Genomic DNA, 24,190 nt, shown 5'->3' with positions numbered 1-24,190 from the left:
ATCCCAAATTGTGTTTGCTAATTGGGATTTGGGGATTTGGTGAGGAGAGGGGAGCTGGGAGGATGGACTAGAGGTGGAGGAATTCAAATAAATTTAGGAAATCCAGATTATACAAAGTTTCTTACTGCGAGACTTCCTGGCATCATTAATATGTTAATATGTATCCTGAATCCTCAAAAAGGGTTGGGTATACATTTGCAGTAGTATTCTAGGGAGCCTCTTAGGCATATAAAATTTAAATTTATAGACAGTTATCTTTAAACACTGGTTAAAAAGTGCCTGCTACTCTTTTTCAATATCTGGGGGAGGGAGACTTAGAAACTCCAACAAAGAGTAATTAATACCTAGAAATTTTAGGGCTTCCCTGGTGGCGCAGTGGTTGAGAATCTGCCTGCCAATGCAGGGGACACGGGTTCGAGCCCTGGTCTGGGAAGATCCCACATGCCGCAGAGCAGCTAGGCCCGTGAGCCACAACTACTGAGCCTGCGCGTCTGGAGCCTATGCTCCTCAACAAGAGAGGCCGCGATAGGGAGAGGCCCGCGCACCGCGATGAAGAGTGGCCCCTGCTTGCCACAACTAGAGAAAGCCCTCGCACAGAAACGAAGACCCAACGCAGCCAAAAATAAATAAATAAATAATAAAAATAAAGGAATTCCCTTAAAAAACAAAACAAACAAAAAAATACCTAGAAATTTTAGAGTGCTTTCTGATTTGTCCAGAGTATCTGTAGCTGATAGAGAATTTTCAGATTGGTTTGCCAATTTGCAGGAGGAAAAAAGGTCAAGACCCAACTATAGTGGTCTATAGTTTCCTTTCAAAAAGTGAATGATGCAAAGACTAACAAACAAAATCATGCCCCTTGAAAAAAAGCACAGAGAAATAACACATCAGTAATATTTGTAGAAGTTGGAAAGAAAGATGTATGATGAACTCAGGGTGTGGCCTTGGAAGGCAGCTGACACGCTGCTCTGCTCTGTCTGGCAAGAAGCAAGGTCTGGCCTTCAGCTGCCAGCGTCCCAGGACAAGGGAATTCTGGAAGCTCCTTTATCCTCACCAAGTTCACAAGAGACTGATACACAAGACATAATGGCAATTTGCTGATTCACACAATAAGAAACTGAGGAACACGAAACAGATACTTGTATCTCTGGGCAAATGTGCTCCGTCCTTGCAGACTAGCTGAATGTACAGACTGAAGAAGACTGCTTGGTAAGCATGGCATCAAAACAGAGAACTGTTATGCAATTTAACTGTTTAATGGCATAAGGATAAGGTGGAATCTTAAAAAAAAAAAAGATCGATTGCTATCCTGCCCAGGACACCTCTGCCCACTTCAAAGTGGCTAGAGGAGATGGCCAATATTAAGCCCTGCTACTAACTGGGCTTTCCCAGATGATGCAAAATTGGGGGGGGCTAGCAGTGGGCAGAAATATTACTGAGAAAAACTTTGGGGGAAATTTTTGTGAAACATAAGAAAGTTAGGGAATTGAAAACAATTCCAAACTACAGAAATTGTTTGCATTAACAGTACAGAAATAAATATGAAATTGTTTTAGAAAAAGATTTTTGAACCTGAGGTCTTTATAAAAGAGGGGTAAAGAGAAGATCAGGTTTCTCCATTATAAAGACGTAATGAGTTTATAACTCCAAAGTTCAGAAGTGGATATCGAGTAATGAAAAACAACTTCCAAACACTGTACAATTTAACCATCATCACTATGGTCTTTCCATTCTAGTTATACATACATGCAAGTGTGCAAGCCCTGTTTAAAAACCAAATCAGAACAAAACCTATGTCTATTCATCTTTGTAACGGAAGTATTACAGCACCCGGCAAAGTGCTGAGCACACAGTCGGCATTCTGTAAACGACAGTGAGTAACTGAACTCAAGTTTAATGTATTTTAAATTATATATGTCCCATATATAATAATTTCCTTTGGATTAAAAACTACAGAATTACTTACTGTTATGTTAAGCTTCAGAGAGACAAATCCTACTTGAGAGATACAACTACAGTAAAAGCCAAAAATCCCACCCTTAGTCTTGATTGAATAACATCTTTTAGAGATTAGCTTAAAAAAACAAGAAAAAATTATTACTCTCCAACCAGACACAAGTAGGCTTTATAAAATTCAAATTAAACATAACTAAGAACAGAAGTGACCAAATTATTAAAAAGAATGATCTGGATGACTGGCACTTATTATACTGCAGATTTATTCCTCTAACGGATTTCACACTGTTCTTTGTCTTTTACTAAAGCCCTTTCTTTAGCCAGAAAAAGAACAGGATACAATTTGCAAGTCTAGAATTCCTGGACTGATAAAAACAACACTAGGTGCCCTTGGATTTCCTGTTCATGTGTTTTCTCCAGACTCCCCTGTTCATTAATGGAGACTCTACCAATCGTTGAGTCCAGCATTCTTTCGTGTTTATCAAGCCTGGGGAAAGGAGATAACAAATCTGGCGCTCAGGCCATCTATAAATACACGTAGTGTCTCCAGCATTTGCCATCACACTTCTAAAATAGGAAAACAGAGCTGCTTTACCTGACTGGTAAAACAATATTTAACCGATGATTTCACCTTAGCTTCCTCATACTATATTTCAGCGAATCATTAATGCCTTGGAGTATAAAAATGTTCCTAGATTCATCATTAGTTGCCACCACAGTGTCCTAGGCTGCAACAGGTCCTCAGGTTGGACACTGTGTCCGCTGGGTCCCTAATGATAACAGAGCAGCCACAGCTTCTTTCCTCTATGAGGTACGATCCGAAGAGCAAGAAATTCACAGTCAGGTGAGAGTTCAAGTTCCAGCACTAACTTTTACTAGTTGTATTATTTCCAACCAACATTTACTGCAGATACACACTACCTTCCAGCACTGCACAAAGTACTAAGAATGATAAAATACAATCCCTGCCCTTAGGGAGTTCACAATCCTATGCGGACACAAGGGAAACTCAAGGAAAAGTGTAGTCAGAGGTTTAAGAGAGGAGGAGATGCCTGAATTGAATCTTGGTGGTGGGTTGGGAAGGATAAGAGTTCACAAGTCAGACGGCCAGGGCAGAAGAGGAAGAGGTGAAAGGGCATGAAATCAACTGACACACTTGAGTGTAGAGAAGGGCTTGAGTATACATTTGGTGAAACAGCCAAAGATGAAGGTGGAAAGTCAGTTAGGAATCATGATAAAATATACCTTTTATGCCATGTTAAAAAATTATCCTGAGTATAAATGGGGGTCATTTAAGGCTTTTAATTAAGTGAAGAACTAATAGCCAATAAAGAACATTAATTGAGTGCGTACCCCAGTGCAAGAACTTTCCTAAAAATGTTACATGTTTTAATACTTTTAATCCGCCTAACCACCCCTAAAATTCTATCTGATTGGCACTTCAGATAGATTATGCTAGCAAAGGGAAGACGGCAAGAAGCCTGGGAGTAGACTAGACTAGAGGAGTGTAAATCAGGTTAGGGGACTCAGTAATAAACACTCAGGGGTTACAAACTGGTGGCCTGCAGCCATGTTTTGTGTGACTTGCACTATGATTCAGACATTAGAAGATTTCACGTAAAAATCCAGATTTCTGGTTCCTCTCCAAAAATCAAGTCTGTCAAATTTGAACCCATATTCCTGCCTGCAAATAGGCAGCAAGGACAGAAGAAGCAGGCCCCTTGCAAGCCCGCATCCCGCCAGAGTCCGCCAACTTTCTTCCCTCAGGCCCAGCCTCCTTCACTCCTTGCATTACCTGCCTGCTTCCGTTAGCATTTGAGATTCCAATCCTGGTTTAGTGCAGAATAATAAGGGCCCAGTTTCACATAGCAGCAGAAGAGATTAAAAGAAGGGCTCAGATACTCAACTGAAAACACTGAAATCTATAATTCAATTTCAGATTTGGATGACTGGGTGAATGTTGATATCATTAGTAAGAATAGGAAGTATAAGAAGAGCTAACAGTGGGGAAAGAAAATAAGTTCAAGGCTGATCCTGAGTTATTTCACCAGACACAGGATCCATGTCTCTAAAATGGATATAAACCATGCCAGCCTTACAGAGTGGATGTGATGCTCCAATGATGGCAGAGCACAGTGACGAAGGCCCAGAGCGCTAGGTCTGAATCTTGGCTCAGACACTCACTGGCTGTGTGAGTTTAGGCAAATTACTTAAACGTTCTGTGCTTCAGTTTCCTGTTGACTAAAATAAAGATAATGATGGCCAACTTGTGTACATGCTTATTATGTTAATGCAAGACTTACAAGAATTATGGAAGTTAATATTTATAAAGGACTTAGAACGGTGCCTAGCACAGAGCAATGTCATGTGTTTGATAAATCAATATATAAATGAGAAAATATATTAAACACATCTGGCTCATGTTAAATGCACAGAAATGATGAATTTTCTTCCCTTCCTTACCCAATCCTCCTGCTCATTCTTCCTTCCTTGACCTGCTATCCTAGTAAGTTAGTTTGTAAATTTATTCTCTAGTGGATATTCTCTATCTCTTCTAGTCTTCAAACCTACTCGATTTGAAAATTTAGAGTGCTTTTAGTGGAGAAAGAAATGTATCACAAAGTACTTATCAGTTTTCTAAATAGAAAGACGTGAAGTACAAAAAAACAACAACAAAAGCTTTCGGTAGAAGTCTTACTAGAAGTTAGTGGTGATTTGGGGCTATGACTAGGACAGGAGAAGGTGTTCCAGAGAAAAACTAATCACTCCTCTTACAAGATGGAGTAATTCTCCTGAGACAACAGACATCCACTCTACTTATAATCTGTTTACTGTGTTTAGTGCCAAGAGCTTTTGTTTTTCATTAGTTAATGTGACTCTCTCCACTTGGTGTGTGTCCTGTTCACCAGTCCAGAGGAGCGAATTCATACGGACGGTTGTCCTTGCTTTCTATGTGTCATAAGCCTGGTGGTGATGGCACAGTGGTGCTGAAATCAACATTATCATTTTTATTTTCAAACCTGTTTACAAAGAGGCATTTTTCCCTGCTGACCAAAATATAGTTCAAAGGTTGAGCTCCCAAAAGCTTATTTAGCTATAGTAATACTGTTAATAGCAGACTATTTAAGTATGTTGATCCGAATAATTACTAAAAATCCCTCTACACATTGTTTTTTTTAACTTGAGAAGGGAAAGTGTTCATGAAGTAAATGTAAACAATTAAGCTAAATTAAACTGAATTACATTTGCCAAACAAAGTAGCAGTAATTTTATCTAAAAACTGGCCTGTTTACAGATCTTAATGTTTAGGTAAGGTAGTACCTCATTTTTCTCAAAAATATTCAGAAAGAAGCCATCTATTCTTAAATGTATTTACAAAATTAAATTCTCTATCATTATAGCTGTCTAGTAATGCATTAGATCTTGCCTGTAAAAGATGCTCAGTTCAATCTACCAAGTCATAGTGAACTTAAAAAATAAACTGGGGCTTCCCTGGTGGCGCAGTGGTTGAGAATCCGCCTGCCAATGCAGGGGACATGGGTTCGAGCCCTGGTCCAGGAAGATCCACATGCCGCGGAGCAACTAAGCCCGTGCACCACAACTACTGAGCCTGTGCTCTAGAGCCCAGGAGCCACAACTACTGAAGCCCGCACGCCTAGAGCCCATGCTCCGCAACAAGAGAAGCCACCGCTATGAGAAGCCCGCGCGCCGCAACGAAGAGCAGCCCCCACTCGCCGCAATTAGAGAAAGCCCGCACGCAGCAACGAAGACCCAACACAGCCAAAAATAAATAAATAAATAAAATTATTTTTAAAAAATTTTAAAAATAAATAAATAAAAACTAAACTACTTCAGCTGAAATGCCGAACAACTTAGATACTGATAATTTAGCACCAGAATGGTAAAACAAACAGTTATTAGATAGTAGAGGCACCCCTAAAAGAATTTTAGATCAAGTTCTATTAATTGGTACCCTCATAAACACACACAGGAATATACTCGCCTTTATTAGACTAAAAGAGGAAAAATAAAAATCACAATTTGCAAGGCAAGAAGTGGGGGGCATGGGGGGAAGGGGGGAGGGGAGAGTAAGAGAGGACCAGAGTGAGGACTTCAAAGCTATTTGTAATGGAGAATTATGCAGAAACAAAACAACAAAAATAATATGGGAAAAAAACAAGGATTAACAGGTTATAAAAATATATCCTTATTTATTGATATTTTATTTACATATAGAATTCATATATGTAGAAATTATAGAATTTACAAACATGAAGTTAGTAGCCTAGAGAAGTTCTCGGAGAGTGAGAGAGCGTGAGAGGGAGTGAGGGGTTACGAGTGATCTGGAGCCTTCTGGGCTCCCAGCCTTAAGCTGTGGCTCTGAATTGGGAGGTGGAGGAGTAAGATGAACAAAGACACTGAAGGCGCCAAGAGAACTACCCCTCCCTGCGCCTTGTCAGATGGTCACACTCCCATCTATTTCCAATACCCAACAACATGAGTTTTCTGTTTTTCGCCTCTGTTATAAAGAATATGGGTCACTGAAAGTAAGACAAGGATTTTCTAAATAAAGTGTTCAATTTGAAGGTTAAAATTTATGCTTTAAAAGGTTAGTTTTAAAGATAGACATTTAGAAATGGAAAAATAATCCTGTTCACAAAAGTAGCAAGGAGGAGGAGACGGAGAACAACATTCATAAAATCCCTGGAATAACCTTGATCCAAAACAAAACAAAACAAAACAAACAAACAAAAAAAAACTGTTGGCCTTTTAATGAAGAAATCTCATCATAGATCGTGGAAGGAAGGGAAGAATTATTCAATTAATGTGCTGAGACAACTGGTTATCTATTTGGGAAAAAAAGCAAGTCAGATGTTCATTTCACTCCAAAGATCAAAATAAATTTCAAGTGGTTCAAAAGGGTGAACATAAAAACTAAAGGAAAAAACAGAAAGGAAGGAAAAAGAAAGGGAAGGGAAAGAAAAGGATGGAAAAGAACGGCAAATAAAAGTAAAAGGAAAAATTAAACTTCAAGAAAATAAGATGAATAACTGATCTTTTAAAGAAAAAGGACCGTCTTAAAAGGAAATCATCACAATGAAAATACTGCTAGGAATCATTACAGAAAAATTTGGAATATACATATATGTATGTCAAACAAGATTGAAGGATAGTATTTTAAGCGAAATTGCAAAGTAATATTATATATTAAACGCTTATGTTAAAAATACCTTATACCCATGTTAAAATAACAAATTATATTTCTTAAAACATATATAAAGTTCGTAACAGCTTTTATAACATTAAAGTTGTAAAGAGACAATAAAAACCTTACTAGTAAGTGGCTAATACTGATTGACAAATATATATAAGTAAAAGTAGCTAACAAACATATGAAAAATATTCAATTTTACCAATAAATCACAGACATGGAAACTTTAAAATAATGCAATATATTTCCTACCTGAAAGTAGCCACAGTTTTGGGGAAAACCTTCTTCGTGGGGTCCAGTCTATCATCAGACATCTTTCTACACATCATCTGTGTTCATGTGTATGTTTTTCTAGCTTTATTGAGATATAATTTATATATAAGATTGTGTAACTTTGAGATGTACAATGTAATGATTTCATATATGTATATATTCAGAAGCAATTATCATAATAAGGTTAGTTAACACATCCATCACCTCATATAGTTACAATTTTTTTGTGTGTCTAGTGAGAACTTTTAAAATCCACTCTCCTAGCAACTTTCAAATATACAATACTTACAAATACTTTCAACTTTCAAGTAATAGTATAATGTTGTTAACTATAGCCACCACGTTGTACATTATATCCCCAGAACTTATTCATCTTAAAACTGGAAGTTTGTAAGTGAAGTCAGACAGAGAAAGACAAATATCATATGAAATCGCTTATATGCGGAATCTTAATGTGGAATCTTAAAAAAAAATAATACAAATGAACTTACAAAACAGAAACAGACTCACAGACTTAGAGAAGTACTTATGGTTACGGAGGGGGAGGGGAAGGGGGAGGGGGAGGGATAGATTGGGAGTTTGGGATTGACATGTACACACTGCTATAATTAAAATAAAATGCCTTTCCATGAAAAAAAAACAAAACAAAACTGGAAGTTTGTACACTTTGACCACCTTCACCTACTCCCCCTCTCCACTCCATCCTCACCTCTGGCACACTGCAACCACCAAGATGCTCTGTTTCCATGAGTTTCAGTTTTTTTATATTCCACATCTAAGTGAGATCATACAGTATTTGTCTTTCTTTGTTTGACTTATTTCACTTAGCATAATTCCCCCAAGGTCCATGAGTGTTGTCACAAATGGCAAGGTTTCCTTTTTCATGGTTGAATAATATTCCAGTGAGGGTGTGTGTGTGTGTGTGTGTGTGTGTGTGTGTGTGTGTGTGTGTGTGTGTGTACCATTTTCTTTATCCATTCATACATTAATGGGCAGTTAGATTGTTTCCATGTCTTGGCTATTATAACATGAGGGTGCAGCAGTGTCTCTGAAAGTAACTTTATTTCCTTTGTATAGATACCAGAAGTAGAATTGCCAGACAACATGGTAGTTGTATTTTTAATTTTTTGAGGAACCTCCATACTGTTTTCCATAGTGGCTGTACCAATTTACATCCCCACCAGTAGTGTACAAGAGTTCCCATTTGTCCACATCCTCAATAACACTTATCTCTTGTCTTTTTGATAATACCCTTTATAACCAGTATAGAGTGATATCTCGTTTTGATTTGCATTTCTCTGATGATTTGTGATGCTGAGCACCTTTTCATGTAACTGTTGGCCATCTGAATATCTTCTTTGGAAAAATGTTTTTTCAGATCCTTTGCCCATTTTTTTATTGGATTGTTAATTTGCTACTGAGTTGTATGAGTCCCTTGTGTATTTTGGATATTAATTGGGGAGATTTTTGATTACTGATTCAATCTCCTTGCTCATTACTGGTTTGTTCAGATTTTCTGTTTCTTCAGGATTCATTCTTGGTAGGTTGTATGTTTCTAGGAATTGATTTCTTATAGGTTGCCTAATTTGTTGGCATGTAATTGTTCATAGTAGTCTCTTATGATCCTTTGTATTTCTGTGGTATCAGGGTAATATCTCGTCTTTCATTTATAATTTTATTTATTTGGGTCCTCTTTTTTTCTTGGTTAGTCTAGCTAAAGCTTTCTCAATTTTGTTTTTTCAAAGAATCAACTCTTAGTTTTGTTCATCTTTTCTATTGTTTTCCTATTCTCCATTTCACTCATTTCTGCTTTGATCTTTATTATTTGCTACCTTCTACTAACTTTGGGCTTAGCTTATTCTTTTTCTAGTTCCTTGAGGTGTAAAGTTATGTTGCTTATTTGAGAGCTTTCCTTTTTCTTAATGTATGCTTTACATTTATCACTATAAACTTCCCTCTTAGAAGCTTTTGCTACATCCTGCAAGTTTTGGTTTGCTGTGTTTTCATTTCCAATTGTTTCACATTTTAAAATTTTCTCTTTTGATTTCTTCTTTGATTCATTAGTTGTTCATGACTGTGTTATTTAATTTCATGTATTTGTAAATTTTCCAGCTTTCCTCCTGTTATTATTTCTGGTTTCATACTGTTGTGGTCAGAAAAGATACTTGATATAATCCTTATCTTCTTGAATTTGTTGAGACTTGCCTTGTAGCCTAACACGTGATCTCTCCTAGAAAAAGTTCCATGTTCACTTAAGAATAATATATGCATTCTACCTCAATGGGATGGAGTGTTCTGATTTTGCCTGTTAGATCTATTTGGTCTAATTCAAATCTGCTGTTTCCTTATTGATTCTCTGTCTGAATGATCTATCCATTATTGAGGGGGGTATTCAAGTCCTCAGTTATTATTGTATGGCTGTTTATTTCCCCTTTTCATTGTTAGTATTTGCTTTATATATTTTGGTGCTCTGATGTTGGATGTACAATTATTTACAATTGTTCTATCTTCTTGATGAATTGACCCCTTTATCATTATATAATGACCTTCTTGTCTCTCTTGACTATTTTAAGCTTAGTCTATTTTGTCTGATATAACTATAGCTCCCCCTGCTTTCTTTTCGTTACCATTTGCTTGAAATAACTTTTTCCATCCCTTCACTCCCAGTCTATGTGTGTTCTTAAAGTGTCTTGTAAGCAGCACATTATTGGATCTTCTTTTTTTATCCATTGAGCCTTTCTATGCCTTCTGATTAAGAATTTAATCCAGTTATGCTTAAAGTAATTATTGATAGGTTAAAACTTACTATTGCCTTTTTATTGTTTTCTGACCGTTTTGTAGATCCTTTGTTCTTTGCTTCCTCTCTTGCTACCTTGTTTTGTGAATGATGACGTTTTGTGGCAGTGTGCTTTGACTCCTTTACTCTAGTCTTTTGTGAACCTACCACAGAAAGTTTTTCCTTTGTGGTTACCATAAGGCTTACATAAAACATCCTATTTTAAGCTGATAACAACTTAACTTCAATAGCATATAGAAACTTTATACATTTAATCCTCTGTCCCTCATATTTTAGGTTATTGCTGTTACAATTTACATCTTTTCAATATTGTGTATCCAATAACAAATTATTGTAGTTATGGCTATATTTAATACGTTTGTTTTTTAACTCTTTTTTTTTTTGTGGTACGTGGGCCTCTCACTGCTGTGGCCTCTCCCGCTGTGGAGCACAGGCTCCGGACGCGCAGGCTCAGCGGCCATGGCTCACGGGCCCAGCCACTCTGCAGCATGTGGGATCTTCCCAGACCGGGGCACGAACCCGTGTCCCCTGCATCGGCAGGTGGACTCTCAACCACTGCGCCACCAGGGAAGCCCTGTTTTTTAACTTTTAAACGAAGTTTTTAACTTTTAAACTAGGGTCACTATTTCAAAGAGCCAGATTTTGACCATATATTTACCATTACCAGTAAGTTTTACATATTCAGATGTTTTTATGATGTTAATTAGCATCCTTCAATTTCTCCTTGAAAAACACCCTTTAGCATTTCTTGTAAGTTAGGTCTAGGGGTGATGAAATCCCTCAGCTTTTGTTTGTTCAGGAAATCTTTTTCTTTCCTTCATTTGTGAAAAACAGCTTTACTGGGTATAGTATTCTTGGTTGACAACTTTTTTCTTTCAATATTTTGAAAATCATCCTCCCACTCTCTCCTGAACTGCAAAGTTTCTATTAAGAAATCGATTTACAGTTGCATGAGGGCTCCCTTGTATGCAGGCTTACACAGATGCTAGCTGAGGCTACTGCCCATGTTCTGCGGTATGTGGCGGTGCTGCTGGCTGGGCTCTGTGGTTGGGTGAGACTGCTGGCTGGACTCTACATCCAAGCAGAGCTGCTGGGAGGGCCCCCTCACACGGTGGGACTGCTGGCTGTACCCGTGGTCAGATGGGGTCGCCAGCTGGATTCCGCAACCACCTCTGGCGGGGTGAGGTGGCAGGCTGTGTTCCCTGGCAACATGGTGCTGCAGCTTGGACTCCATGAATGGGAAGGTCTGTGGCCTGGGCTCTGCGGATGCTCCTGGTTGGGTGGGATCTCAGGTTGTGCCTCCTAACCACATGGTGCTCCTGGCTGGACTCCATGTTAAGGGGGGTGGTCCAGGCTGGGCTTCGCAATTGGGCAGGTTATTGGCTGTGCCCTACTGTTGGACAAGGTCACCGGCCACGTTCACTGGTTGGGAGAGGCTGTATCCTGCAGTTGGATGAGCTACAGACTGTGCTTTTCAGATGGTCAGGGTCACTATCCAGGCTCCCTCAACAGGTGGGGCTGCAGGCTATGCTCTGCAATTGGGCAGGGTCAGTCGCTGGACTCCCTGCCTAGGCAAGGCCACAGCTTGTGTTCAACAGTTGGGCAGGGCCCTAGGCTGGGCTCTGCTGCGGACCAGAGCAGTAGGGTGGCTCCACAGCTGTCACCATGGTTTCCTGGTCAGACAGGACTACAGGCTATGCTCAGCAGTTAGGCAGGACTGTGAACGTGCTTCTCTGCCTGGGTAGGCCTGTGGAATAGGCTCCACGCCCAGTTTGCTCATTGGCTGGAGACCTAAATCAGGCCGAGTTGCTAACTGAGCTCCCTGGCCAGACAGGGCCACCAGCCTGCCTCTGCAGATGGACAGAGCCACTGACTGGGATCTCTGCTCAGGCACCACTGTAAGCAGGAATGTGGTCCACCAAGATCTGAGCACTGGTTGCTGTGAACCCCACCTACCTTCTCTGTCTCTAGTGTCTCCCAGTGGTTGAGTCCTACAGATTTCCCCAGTGATTCCTGTGAGGTGAAACCCAAGTGGGCTTCCCAGGAAGTGTCCCGCATCACTGGGAGAGCCGAATGTCCAACTTGGGCTCTTTTTCCCACTGGAAAAACCACAGACTCAGGGGGACCCTCTTGGTGTGGCATGTGCTGGCCCGGGGGAGCAGCAATGCATTCAGAGGGTGGCTGCTCCTTTCCCCCTTTTAATGTGGTCGTTCTCAGTCTCTGCAGTCCCGAGGGGTGCGTCAAGCTCACCCCTGGGTTGTGGGATTTTTACAATGGTGTCTGGTCCACAGATAATCAATAATTGGTCCTCTTGTGAGGGGGACTGAAGTTGGCGATGACTTATGTCACCATCTTGATGATAACTTTCCCTGTGCTTGTGTTAACTGGTCGGGATTAATCCTTTCTGACAGGGAATGTGGCAATTTATACCAAGAACCTTAAAGTTGTTTTTTTATCTTTTGACATAAATAATTTCACCTTCAGGAATCTATGCTAAGAAAAGAATCAAAATTGCAGCAACGATTCGAAGTTGTTTTTTTTTTTTAAATCAAAGCATTATTTAAAACAGCAAAAAACACAAATGTTTAAAAGTAAGTGAAATGACTGATGGAATGGTGATAGCATGAAATATCATAGAAATAATACTGAAGAAAATTTTCCCCCCAAAATTTAACAACATGAAAAATAATGTTAAGCAAACAGGATACAATGTTCTATCTTCAGGTAAAATATGAACTCAACTATATGGGGGGAAAGGGGGGTAAATTAGGGTGAAACATGATGTGAAATTATGGATGATTGAAATTTTGTCCTTTATATTTTTTTGAATTTTTTAACTTTTCCATAATGGGAAAACAACCATTTTTATAGAAAAAAAATATTTAAGAGTGTGTGAGGGTGCAGGTAGGAACAGTAAAAGGGAATCAACTTGCACTTTTCAGCCCACAGAGGTGGTTTTCCAGGTACCACTGTACTTGAATTTTTTCTCTATGAACCAAATTCTTAGTTTTGGTTTAGTGGAGGATTGTGAGGAATAGCAAAAAGAGTCTGAGGCCACAGCATAAAACTAAAGGCAACCAGAAGACTAATGGGAATTCTGCAAAGTTTCTCAGTCATACCTTACACTTCTTTTTAGGGAAGCATTTTTTTAGTGGCTTATACCTGTGCATATTTACAAGGGCTCAAACTGTCACTCTCTTCTCAGACAGCTTTTCTACTGGTGACTCACAAGGCCCATACCGAAATCAAACAGCAAGGCAGCACAAATCTCAGCTAATGAACTTCAAGTCTTACTTAAGGTAAGGGAGCTACTTCTCCAAAATCATAAGGGACAAAATGATTGCTCCAGCTTTAAAGAAGATCCCCACTCCCCTTTACTCCTTCTCTACCTGTTTTAAAGGAGATAATAATGCCTGATTCAAAGCACCAGTACAACCAAAATTGCCTATTTTGTGCTAAAAGGTGAAGGTTTGGTGTACAGAGAACAACCAATGAATGGGCAAGGCAGGAAAATGGTGAGTTGTGAGAGGTGGTGTGACTTGCTGGTAAAGGAACAGGGAGGAGCTCTGGGAAGCAGCCTGAACACACAAATCCCTCAGCAGCCCAATTATAAAAAGTTTGGTCATCTCTGCACTATTACCTTTCACTTTCCTAAAAGTAAGCTTCTGAGAGGAGAGACAGAGAGAGAAAGAGAGAGCAACAGACCAACATTCACACACACAATAAAACTTGAAAACAGACCTGAGTTTAAGTGAGGCTGTAAAATATAAATTTCATTAAATGACTTTAATTAAAAATATAGGGGCTCCCCTGGTGGCGCAGTGGTTGAGGGTCTGCCTGCCGATGCAGGGGACACGGGTTCGTGCCCCAGTCCGGGAAGATCCCACATGCCACGGAGCGGCTAGGCTTGTGAGCCATGGCCGCTGAGCCTGCGCGTCCGGAGCCTGTGCTCCGCAACGGGAGAGGCCACAGCAGTGAGAGGCCCGCATACCAGAAAATATATATATATATATATATATATATATATATATATATATGTATGTATATATAAACTCCTATTTTAATTTCCCCATTCATTCAAAATATTCAAAGCTTCTACATCACTAAATAGCTTCAGGAGAGACTTAGGTAGATTCCTCCATTATATCAATTTCTTTTATATTTCTTAGTTTTAAAATTACTGGGTTGCTTTTTGTTTGTTGTTTCTTTTTAAATGAAAACCACTCGCTGAAAGAGATCAGACTAATTTAACAACATAAGAGCCAGAAGCAGAAGTGCTTTTTGAGGGCAAAGATTGGATTAGACTAAAATTAAAACATGATATCATGAGTTACCTTTAGTTATTTTGAGTGATTTAAACTCTCCCAAGAGACTTTTGACCATTACAACTGACCAACGAAAACTGTTCCCAGCTAAAAGCAGACATACCATATGACTCATCAGACTCAGATATTGTGTTTAACACACAGATTACTTGACTTCTGCAATCATGAGAAAATCCAGGAGGTATCCACCTCAGTTAGACACCAGAGAACAGAAAACTTTAAGGCAGAAAAAAATATTTTTAGTGCTAGTGACCTTTATAATTAATACCTGAACAGCTTATTATCTAAGTATCAAACAGGGCCATACCACTTTATTGAACACAATTCTGGTTTATTTGGAAAACAAAGATAGGAAAAAAAATGCCTAAAATGGAATAAAAAGTAACTAATACAGTTTTTTGTCATCAGGGATAGCCTGCAATTCAAGTAAACATTCTGGCAAACCCTTCCATAAATCACTTTATGAGCTCAATTCTGTTCAGCATTTTTCTAGACTCCACTAAAGGTCTCGGTCACAAATTTAGCTTGTCACCAGGCAAGACTGTTAGAATCACAGAACTCGAAAACAGAAACTCTATTATCTAGTCCATCTCCCTCATTTTACAGACGTGAGGCCCACAGTCACTTGGCTATCTGGGGCAAAAGCCTGGACTAGAACAGACCACTCAACCTTTAGGGGGAGCCCCCAGTCCAGCTGGAGAGTCCACAGTGCAGTGGCAGCTCTAGGACACTGTGTAGCCCCTGCAGAGAAGCTGCCCTTCAGAACACTGACAGCTAGGTCAGTCCTGGACCACAATGGTGCCTACCAGCTCTGTCATTGATGTCCATATCTGACACTGACACTGCTTCCTATCTTAGGATTACGGGTCCTTGGATCAAATAACTGGTTTTCTGCCTGCTTTTCAGACGACCGAAGAATGACATTTTTACCCCAAACTTCCTGGAGGCCAAAGTATTGTGACTAAAGTCTTCTTAAAGGCTATTAGTACCACGATTACAGAAGTTAGTCACCATTAAGCGATCTAGATTTAGCTTGGGACTCTACCTCTATCTATAATTTTTTCCTTATAAAATTATGCCCCAAAGTGAGGTTCTCAAAATCATATATACTGTAACAGGGTCCTGTGTACTCCTTGTCTAAGACACATGGGCACGAGGGCAAACCTAAATGTACAAATATTCAGGTCTCTGGAATGTGCCATAGGTATTCTATAACAGATGAAATAAGGTTTCTAAAACATAAAAATACATTTTTTTTCCAAACTGGAAATATCTTCTTTTCTATTTATGAAAGTAAAATATCTGTCATGTAAAAATGTGAAAATATCCAGAAGTATATAAACTGCCAAGTGAAAGTGACTTCACCATCCTACCACCCATAATATCCGGTTTTAACTGTTGGGTGACAGACTGGAGTTAGACTGCCTGGATTAAATTCTGGGCCTGCCACTTATGAACTGTAAGACCTCTCAGGGTGTCAGTGTCCTTATCTACAAAACAGAGATAATGACAGCATGTGAGAATTATTAACTAGTGTTGATTTAGTACTTTACAAAGTGTAGGTATTGTTCTAAGCACTTAAAACATATTAACCAACTTTAATAAGGTAGTTGATTGATCCACTAAATGGTTAAAGCACTTAGAATAGTGCCTGAGAATTAGTCGAGGGCTCATTAAGTGCTAACTGTTGTTATATCCTTCCAAAACTTTAATGCCCATATAAACACACACATACAGTTTTAACATAAATGGGTTTATATAAACTGTTCTGTATCTTGCTTTTTCCCTTACTATCTTGCAGACATCCTTCAATGTTAATACCAACACATCCACTTTATCCTTTGTAAGCAACACACAGTAAGAATATTTTCTAACGTATAATGAATTGTTTTGTGCTGGACCCTGTACTTTGTGTATCATCCTTAATCCTCATAAGACCCCTAAAATGCACGTGCCATTATTATTCCTATTAGAGAAGAGGGAGGTGAGACTTAGCTGGATTAAGTAATTTGCCCAAGATCATACAGCTAAACATGGTGGAACCAGGATGTGAACCTGGGTTCCTCTGCAACTGAGGGACCGTGCACACTCCATTTTCTACAGTGCTGTACTTTGTAACTAATGTCCCCTAACAGATGTTTGGATGGTTTCCATTGTGCGGGGGTGTGTGTGAGATTTTTAGCAATGTTGCCGTGAACATATTAGATCATAGGTTGTGCATTCTTTCTCCTATTTCCTTACTATATTCTTCCATATATGCAATTGCTGAGTCAAAAAAAATTCACATTTAAAATTCTGATACACACTGCAAGATTGCTTTCCAGAGATACAGAACCAATCGATCCATCACAGTTATATGACAGAGCCAACACTGGTCACTGCCCATCGTTTTAATCTTTGCCAGCCCAATAGGTTAAACAGGACATCTTAGTTTTGCTTATGCATTTCTTTGATTGTGATGAGATAAGCATATTTTCATATATTTTAAGTAATTATTTCTTCTTTTATAAGCTGCCTGATTTAAGTTCTTTGCCCAGCTTAAATCATACCATAATGCCAATATTTAAATAATTTCAATTTATACAATCTAAGAGAAAAATCAGAGCATGCTTTAGTTCATGCGGGAACTATAGTTATTACATTAGCAGCAGGGCACTTTCCTGTAAATCAATAGGATCAAATCAAAACTACTGTCACAAAATGCAAAGGTTGAGAATATATGTAGAATATGACTTTCCAAACCAAGTACAATTTTCTGTGATACAGATGTGACATTAAGACCCTGTTGCTTAGACCCTATTTATTTGGACTAGCATATATAAATTGTTTTAATAATGCCAACTTATTCTTTAGCAGAAAACTTCCCAGCTTAGACCACAAATCTCTGGAAAGCAACTAATCAATGTCTTTACTGTTATCATGATCATCACTGCCATCGTCACAGCCATCGTGATGGGCCCGACAGTACTGTGTGCCTCATCTCGTTTAATCTGCCCAATGGCCGCGTGAGGTACTATTTTCGCATTTTCCAAATGCGAAACTGAAGTTCAGAGAGGTTAAGTCACTTGCCAGAGGCCTCTTAACTAGAAAGTAGCAGAGCTGGGATTTCAACCCTGTATGACTCCAGACCCTGTTCTATTGTTCCAGTAAGGTGCCTACCCTTCATGACCAGACTCAAGCAGTTGAAGCTAAAGCCGAAAATAAATCTATGACTTTCAAAAAGCAACTCCAGAGAATGACTGGTCTTTTCTCACATGATCACCTTACTTATTCTTGACAAATCTTAAGTTGCTGTATAATTCCCAGTTTTAAAGAAACTTAAAAGGATGGACTTGCCCATCCTTCTACCAGAAACAAGGCTGTGCTAACCTTCTTCCCACTCAACTTGCCTTCTCACCCAAACAGCTCTATAAGCTGTTTAAAAGAGATTTATAATCTTTGTCGTCCTCATTTACTTGTCTAAATAGGGAAAAAGTATCAGAATGCTTTGCTGTATGAGCTGGAGGATTAACCAACATTGAGAGGCAGCCAGAATCTTGGCAAAGATACCATCACTCGGGTTGAAGTCCAGGTTTAAGCTGTATCTAGATGGGGTTGCAGGAGCCCTGAAATAACCTCAGGGGACAGAAAGGTCTCCTATGGTGACAAAGGAGTCCTTCTTATCTGCTTGGCAGCCTTACAGTCAGCGAGTTCTTACATCTAACCTAAATCTCTCCCACTGAAATTCAAACCTATTTCTTTTTCTCAAATTCTCCATAAAAAGAAAGAACTTTACTGCAGCAGTTAACTTGCTCACATTCTCACAGCAAATTTTTAAAAAAGGTAGCTGGAATCAGCACTGATTTTCTTTGATTCTCTTCATTGCATAATCAAAAGTTCTTAATTTTCAGTCCTTTTTGCTAAGGGAAGAATTGCTTGTCTCTCTCAAGAAAACTGTGAAATTGGTTTGAAAATAAAGTTGCTTTATTTATAAATCTTCATAACTAGTACCTAACTGAGAATTTCAAAAACAAAAGCCCTTCACAGTGCTTTTACAGCCTTTACTAACAAAATCAAACCATAGGTAACTTTTATCAAAGGCTTCTGTGTCAAGTACAGTGCTAAACGTTTAACATGTATGACGTTCTTTCATCTTCACAATAATTCCATGAAGTAGATGTTTCCCACGTTTAAAAATAAGGAAACTGAGGCTTAGTTAAGTCGCCATCCCAAAGACACACAACTAGTAAATGGAACCAGGTCTGCCTCACACCAGAGGCTAAGCTTATAACCCATTCGGCTGCATCGTCTCTCATCTGACCTTTATTTTTAAATGGGTAAAAGCCTCTGTTTATAGAGCATTTTGTTCCTAAAAGCACCAAGTTCTTTATAAGTAATTTTATTTTCCTCATCTCTTTCCAATACAAAATTTGTGCAATATAACAACCCCAAGGTTTGACAAAACTAAAGAGAGTCGTAGTTAAGAATGCAGCAAATATCTTAAAAAACTAAGAAAAAAAATACGTGTGCCAAGATTTAGGAGCCTGAGTTTCAGCAAGCATAGAACTTTTGCACTAGATAACCATCTGGTAACAGTCCACTTTGAAATTCTACTCTGTTCCATCCACCTACTTATTTATTTATTCTCATACTTAAACTAAGCTATTTCCAGAGCTGTAAAATACATTTTGACATCTGGTTGGGTAAGCCTCTCCCCTTTTTGCTTTGTTTTCCCCCACCCCCAGATTTTTACACACTCTTTCACCTGAACATTAGACTCTGCTTGTAAAGTTCAATTAAAAATATTGATTGAGTATCAGTTTTTTAAAAGAGGGAAAAAAGCATGGTTCAAGCAAATCCAGCTTCAGCCCCAGGATTAAAATTACCAATTTGACTTTGGTTCCTTTGCCAAGGTATTTCTGCCACCTGGGAGACAAATATCCAAACTGAAGGTTAAGGTTTTAAAATCCCTTTTAAAAAGCTGCATCCAAATTTACAGTGTCTGTTACTGATTACAGAAAAAAATTAAATATTCAATAAACCTATCAGGTGGTGTTTGCAAGGCAGGCCTTCAGGATGCCTAAAGATAGAGAAATAGAAGCAAGGAGCTGATCAAATAATTGGCATCAAAAGCACCCATTAGAGAACAGACACTTTGCTGGCAGGAAGAGACCCAAACAGTAAGAGAGACGACCCGAGCGCTTAAAATCCCGTAATCTGTTGAAAGAAGCAAGGCTAACCCACAAAAGCAATCAATGCATATGACAAATATGCCTGCGTGGGCCTTTCTGATATAAGCAGGGCTTCAGAACAGGGAAAGATCAGTGTGGGCTGCAGTGCCCAATGAAGACTAATAAATTGGGTACACTCAACTCTAGCTTACCCGAATGTGGTAACCAAAATTTAATGACAGCTATTTAGAAGCCCATGTGAAGACAAACAGTGATGAGCTCAACTTGGTTTATAAATCATGACTGAGCCAAACTTCCAGCACCCTGATAAAAGGGCAGAGAGCCTATAAGCAAGCATCTCTCACTGTTCTTGCAGCAGCTACTCCAGATGACATGCAGAAACTGTGGCCGGAACCGGATTAACACAATGGGAAATCCCCAAATACTCTGCGGCCTGAGGGCTATTCAGTACCAGAACCTGACCCTACTCCCCTATACTCAACCTGAAAAGTCCCTTTTCCAGAGGACTTGTATCCACAAAAACTCCACCCAGTTTCCTGACATCATGGAAATTCACTAGTTCACTCAGAAGACCTAGTATGTGGGCTCATCTATTCGTGGAAAGAGGTAGCTCTTTCCAAAAGTACTGAGTCAGAAATTTTTACCAGCACTAGATTTGTTCAAAAAAAAAAAAAAAAGGAAAAAAGAATTTTTTTAGTTGAATAAACAGGATGAGCACTGTATCTCCTTCCAAGGAGCAAAAAAATAGTGCTAAACATAGCTGGGAAAACTGGTTGGGAGGAATTGGGGTGGAACTTCTCAAAACCTGAAATCATATGCAACCTCTACAGTTATTAATTTTAAAACATTAATAGATAATGCAAAGCAAGACGTCTCAGTGACTTCTTTACCAACCTGACATGTCAGTAAGCATTACTTACGGAGGGTATTTGCTTTGAAAATGAGTAGAAAACTTACCTGTGAGTTAGTTTTAAGACAGTGTCACTAAAATGAGGAAGTTAAGACTATTTAATCTTCTGAGGTTCCTTCCCAATCCCATGACACTGTTTATACTTTTTAAAGGTAATTATTAGTACTTTAAGCAGAGAACCTAGCAGGCTGTGAAGAGCTTTCACACACAAGCCTCAGAACTCAATTTCTAATGAGATACACTGTAAATCATAAAACATCTCCTCATATCCTATAGCTTTTATTAAGTGAAACTGGGTTAATTTGGTGGGTTGTACATTTTTAGAAGTGAAATAAACACTCTATATGGTTTAGACAATAAAACTTCTACGTCCAGGATAACAGTTATTTTCGGGGAGAGAAGGAAGGGAAGGACTGCAAAGGCATCTCAAACTCTATCTGTAATGTTTTGCTACTTCAGTAAAATCCGAGACAAACAGAGCAAAAAGTTAAGATTTGTGCAGCAGGTACACGAATGTTCCTTACATTTTTCTCTATAACTTTATAATAATTCATAATAAAAAGTCAACTCTAAGTTTCTAATGTAATCTTGAGAAAATAAAAATGACAAACATTCCAAGGACTTTTAAAAGGTTTCTTGCGGATAAACCTTTTACTGTATATAAATAGAGTAGATTGTTTACTACTAACAACTATCTATTTTCCTTATTAATATCGTCACCATTTCTTTTCTTCCTTACACCTCCATCTAACAGAGTCTACGTAAAAAAAGCACAACTCTCTCTAGGGCATGTGGACAAAGGAAGCTCAGGGAGATGGGCTCAGTGGAGGTGATAGTCCTGGAACAGCTGGGGAGGGGGAGGGGAGAGCACAGGTACAAAGACCACCACCCAGTGGGAGAGGCCGCAGATTTCTGGAACCGTGTCTTCAGTGAGGCTGCATTATTTTGCCTGAAGTATCAAGACTTCCCAGAACACCAGAGAGATCTATATTTAAAAGATTAAAAACGTATCCCATACATACTATAGTATTCCCAGATGAAATATTGTAACATCATCAAGAATCTGCTGCAAAATAATATGGAAGGAATGGGTGTGGGTATAGATGAAATAAGATTTATCATGATTTGGTAACTGTGGAAGCTGGTGATGGTACATGGGAATATATTACACTCTCCTGTGTACTTCTGTGTATATTAAAATTATCCCGCAATAAAGTGTTCAAAAAGTATCCCCAAACTAAAATAAACTGTTTAACTATTATCACATTAAAAGCCTTGCCCCATTCCCACTTATTAGACCTATTCACGACAAGGAGATCAGCAGTCAGACCAGAGTTAATTCTGACGCTATCACTCCTCAGCTGTGTGCTCTGGCCTTAGATACTCAGTCTCTTTGGTTTTGAGTTGATTCATTTGAAAAAATGAAAAGGGCTGGATGAGATGATGTCTTAAGTTCCCTTTTAGCTATAACACGATTACTGGATTTATAAAACTGACTTAGTTACTGCATAATACAGTTAAGAACTGCACGTTATTAATAATATACTATGGTCACACAGGAGCATCTTTAATCCCTCACTTATTTATTTATTTGACAAACATTTAGGGAATGTGCACTATGTGCCTGGCAGTATCACATGTGGGTAGAATACAAAGTTAAATGATGCAGAATCTCTGCCTTCAAGATCCAACCTAATGGTGGAAGACAGATGTATAAACAATACGATATAAGTATATGATAAGAGCGGTGATGGAGGTGAAAATAGTAGAAGGCCTTCCTAGCGTGAGAAAGCAAGGAACTGTAAATAATTTCATATGCAGAGGGAAAGAGGAAGTAAGTGGCAGAAGATGAGACTGGACAAGAAAGTAGGGACCAGATTGAGAAGAGCCCTGTACGTTATGCCAAAGAATTTGGACAGTATGTTGAAAAGTGATAAAGAAGGTATTTTAAAGATTTCTAAGCCAGAAATGATGTGGTCCAATTTACATTTTAGATGAATTGCTGGAACAGGAATATAGATTTGGTGGTGACTGGTGGTGTCTGGGGAACAGAGGAGAGTAAAAAGGAAGGAAGTTAAACCTAGTATTTAAGAGATAACTAAAATGGTCCAGCAGGATATGATGAGGCCTTGAATTGAGGTAGTATTACTGGAGATTACTGAGATACTGTTCTAGCAGCATCTTGAGGCTTGGAGTAGGGAATAGAAAGCATACTAAATTATATAAGGAGTTGTTAATGCACAGTAAAGGTAATCAGTTCCTTCTCCAAAGTAAAGGTAAGCAAAGATCTCAGAAATGCACATTTTAGGTACTCTATTTCTACCCCCGTCTTTCAAGATACCATAGAAACTACGGCATGAGACAACAGTATCTCTTCACCACCGGTGGGGGACCAGCTTCAAGCACAGTGCCACACGTATTAGGCGCTTAATAAATATGGGTTAGGTGTCGAACGTGACGAGTTTTAATAACTAATGAAACAGTGCCACATGGTACAGGGGGTTAACTCCCTGCTCACCGGCCATATTAGCAATGATTTGATCAAGAGCACAAGTAAGGAAAGATGAAAATTCTTTTTCAGGTGATTTTTACGCCCCTCTGAAACCCTTCCCATAACCCCTCATCCCCTTCAGATTTTTAGACCATATCAGCAATAATCCTCACACAATGGAGTGGACAGCTAAGTTCTTGTTATTTGAGTTAGACTACACCCCACATGTAGAGCATTATAGAAGATATTTTTTTCCTCATAAATTACATTGTACCTTTAACCTGAGCCCCCAAAGGGGCACCTCTGAGAGAAGAATCAGAAGTGCTCAGTCAGTCCTAGGTGTTGCAAACCACATGGACTTCTGTTTCAACTTTTATAAAACAAAAGCAATACTTTTTCCCTCAAAAGCCATTATCTTTATTTGAATAAAGATAAAAGTAAAGCACAGGAAGGTAGGTCATCTAGACAATGTCTTGCTGTTAATGGCTATTAGTCTGAAATTAGAAAATTCTGCCCATCTGTTAAGTACTACTTTCTTATACTTTAAGATTTTCTCAGCAGTAAGCCTGTGGTACCAAACAATGAAATGTAGAAATCTGGTCACTCTATTCCAAACTCATAACTTTATAAAATGTTAATATCACCCCAAATGTTATTGACATAATTGTCAATAATATGTTGATGTTACTGACATGTTATTGACAATAATGACAATATATAATTAATAATAATTAACTGAATATTAATTCTGTGCCAGGTAGTAAAGCTTAACACTCTATATACACTGTCTCATTTGATTGTGATCCTCACATTAACCCTAAGAAGTAGTATATAAAGTTACTGCCATTCTGAAGTAGGAAAAAATGGGGCCCGGAGATGTGTATCATATCTGATTTTAAATAACCAAAACAAGCCTGTCAGACTCAGTAGCCCAGAACTCTTCATCACTCTGCAGTACTGTCTCTCCCAAACCATGTCAGGTAGGGGGGCAGGTAATATCCCTATTCAAGGACAAAAAACCTGAGGCTCAGGAAGTTGGCAAAGCTTGTCGAAGG

General features: G+C 38.8%; 1 protein-coding gene across 1 annotated transcript in view; it reads right to left on the bottom strand.

Moving 5' to 3' along the window:
- The window catches only part of STK38L (serine/threonine kinase 38 like), an 81,102-nt gene that overhangs the window by 29,294 nt on the left and 27,618 nt on the right, over positions 1 to 24,190 (bottom strand). The window lies entirely within an intron of this gene.

Source organism: Grampus griseus (genome assembly GCF_964374135.1).
Source record: "Grampus griseus genome assembly, chromosome: 11".
Taxonomy (NCBI): domain Eukaryota; kingdom Metazoa; phylum Chordata; class Mammalia; order Artiodactyla; family Delphinidae; genus Grampus; species Grampus griseus.
Note: the sequence above shows the minus strand (reverse complement) of the source record. Positions and strands in the feature narration are given on the sequence as shown.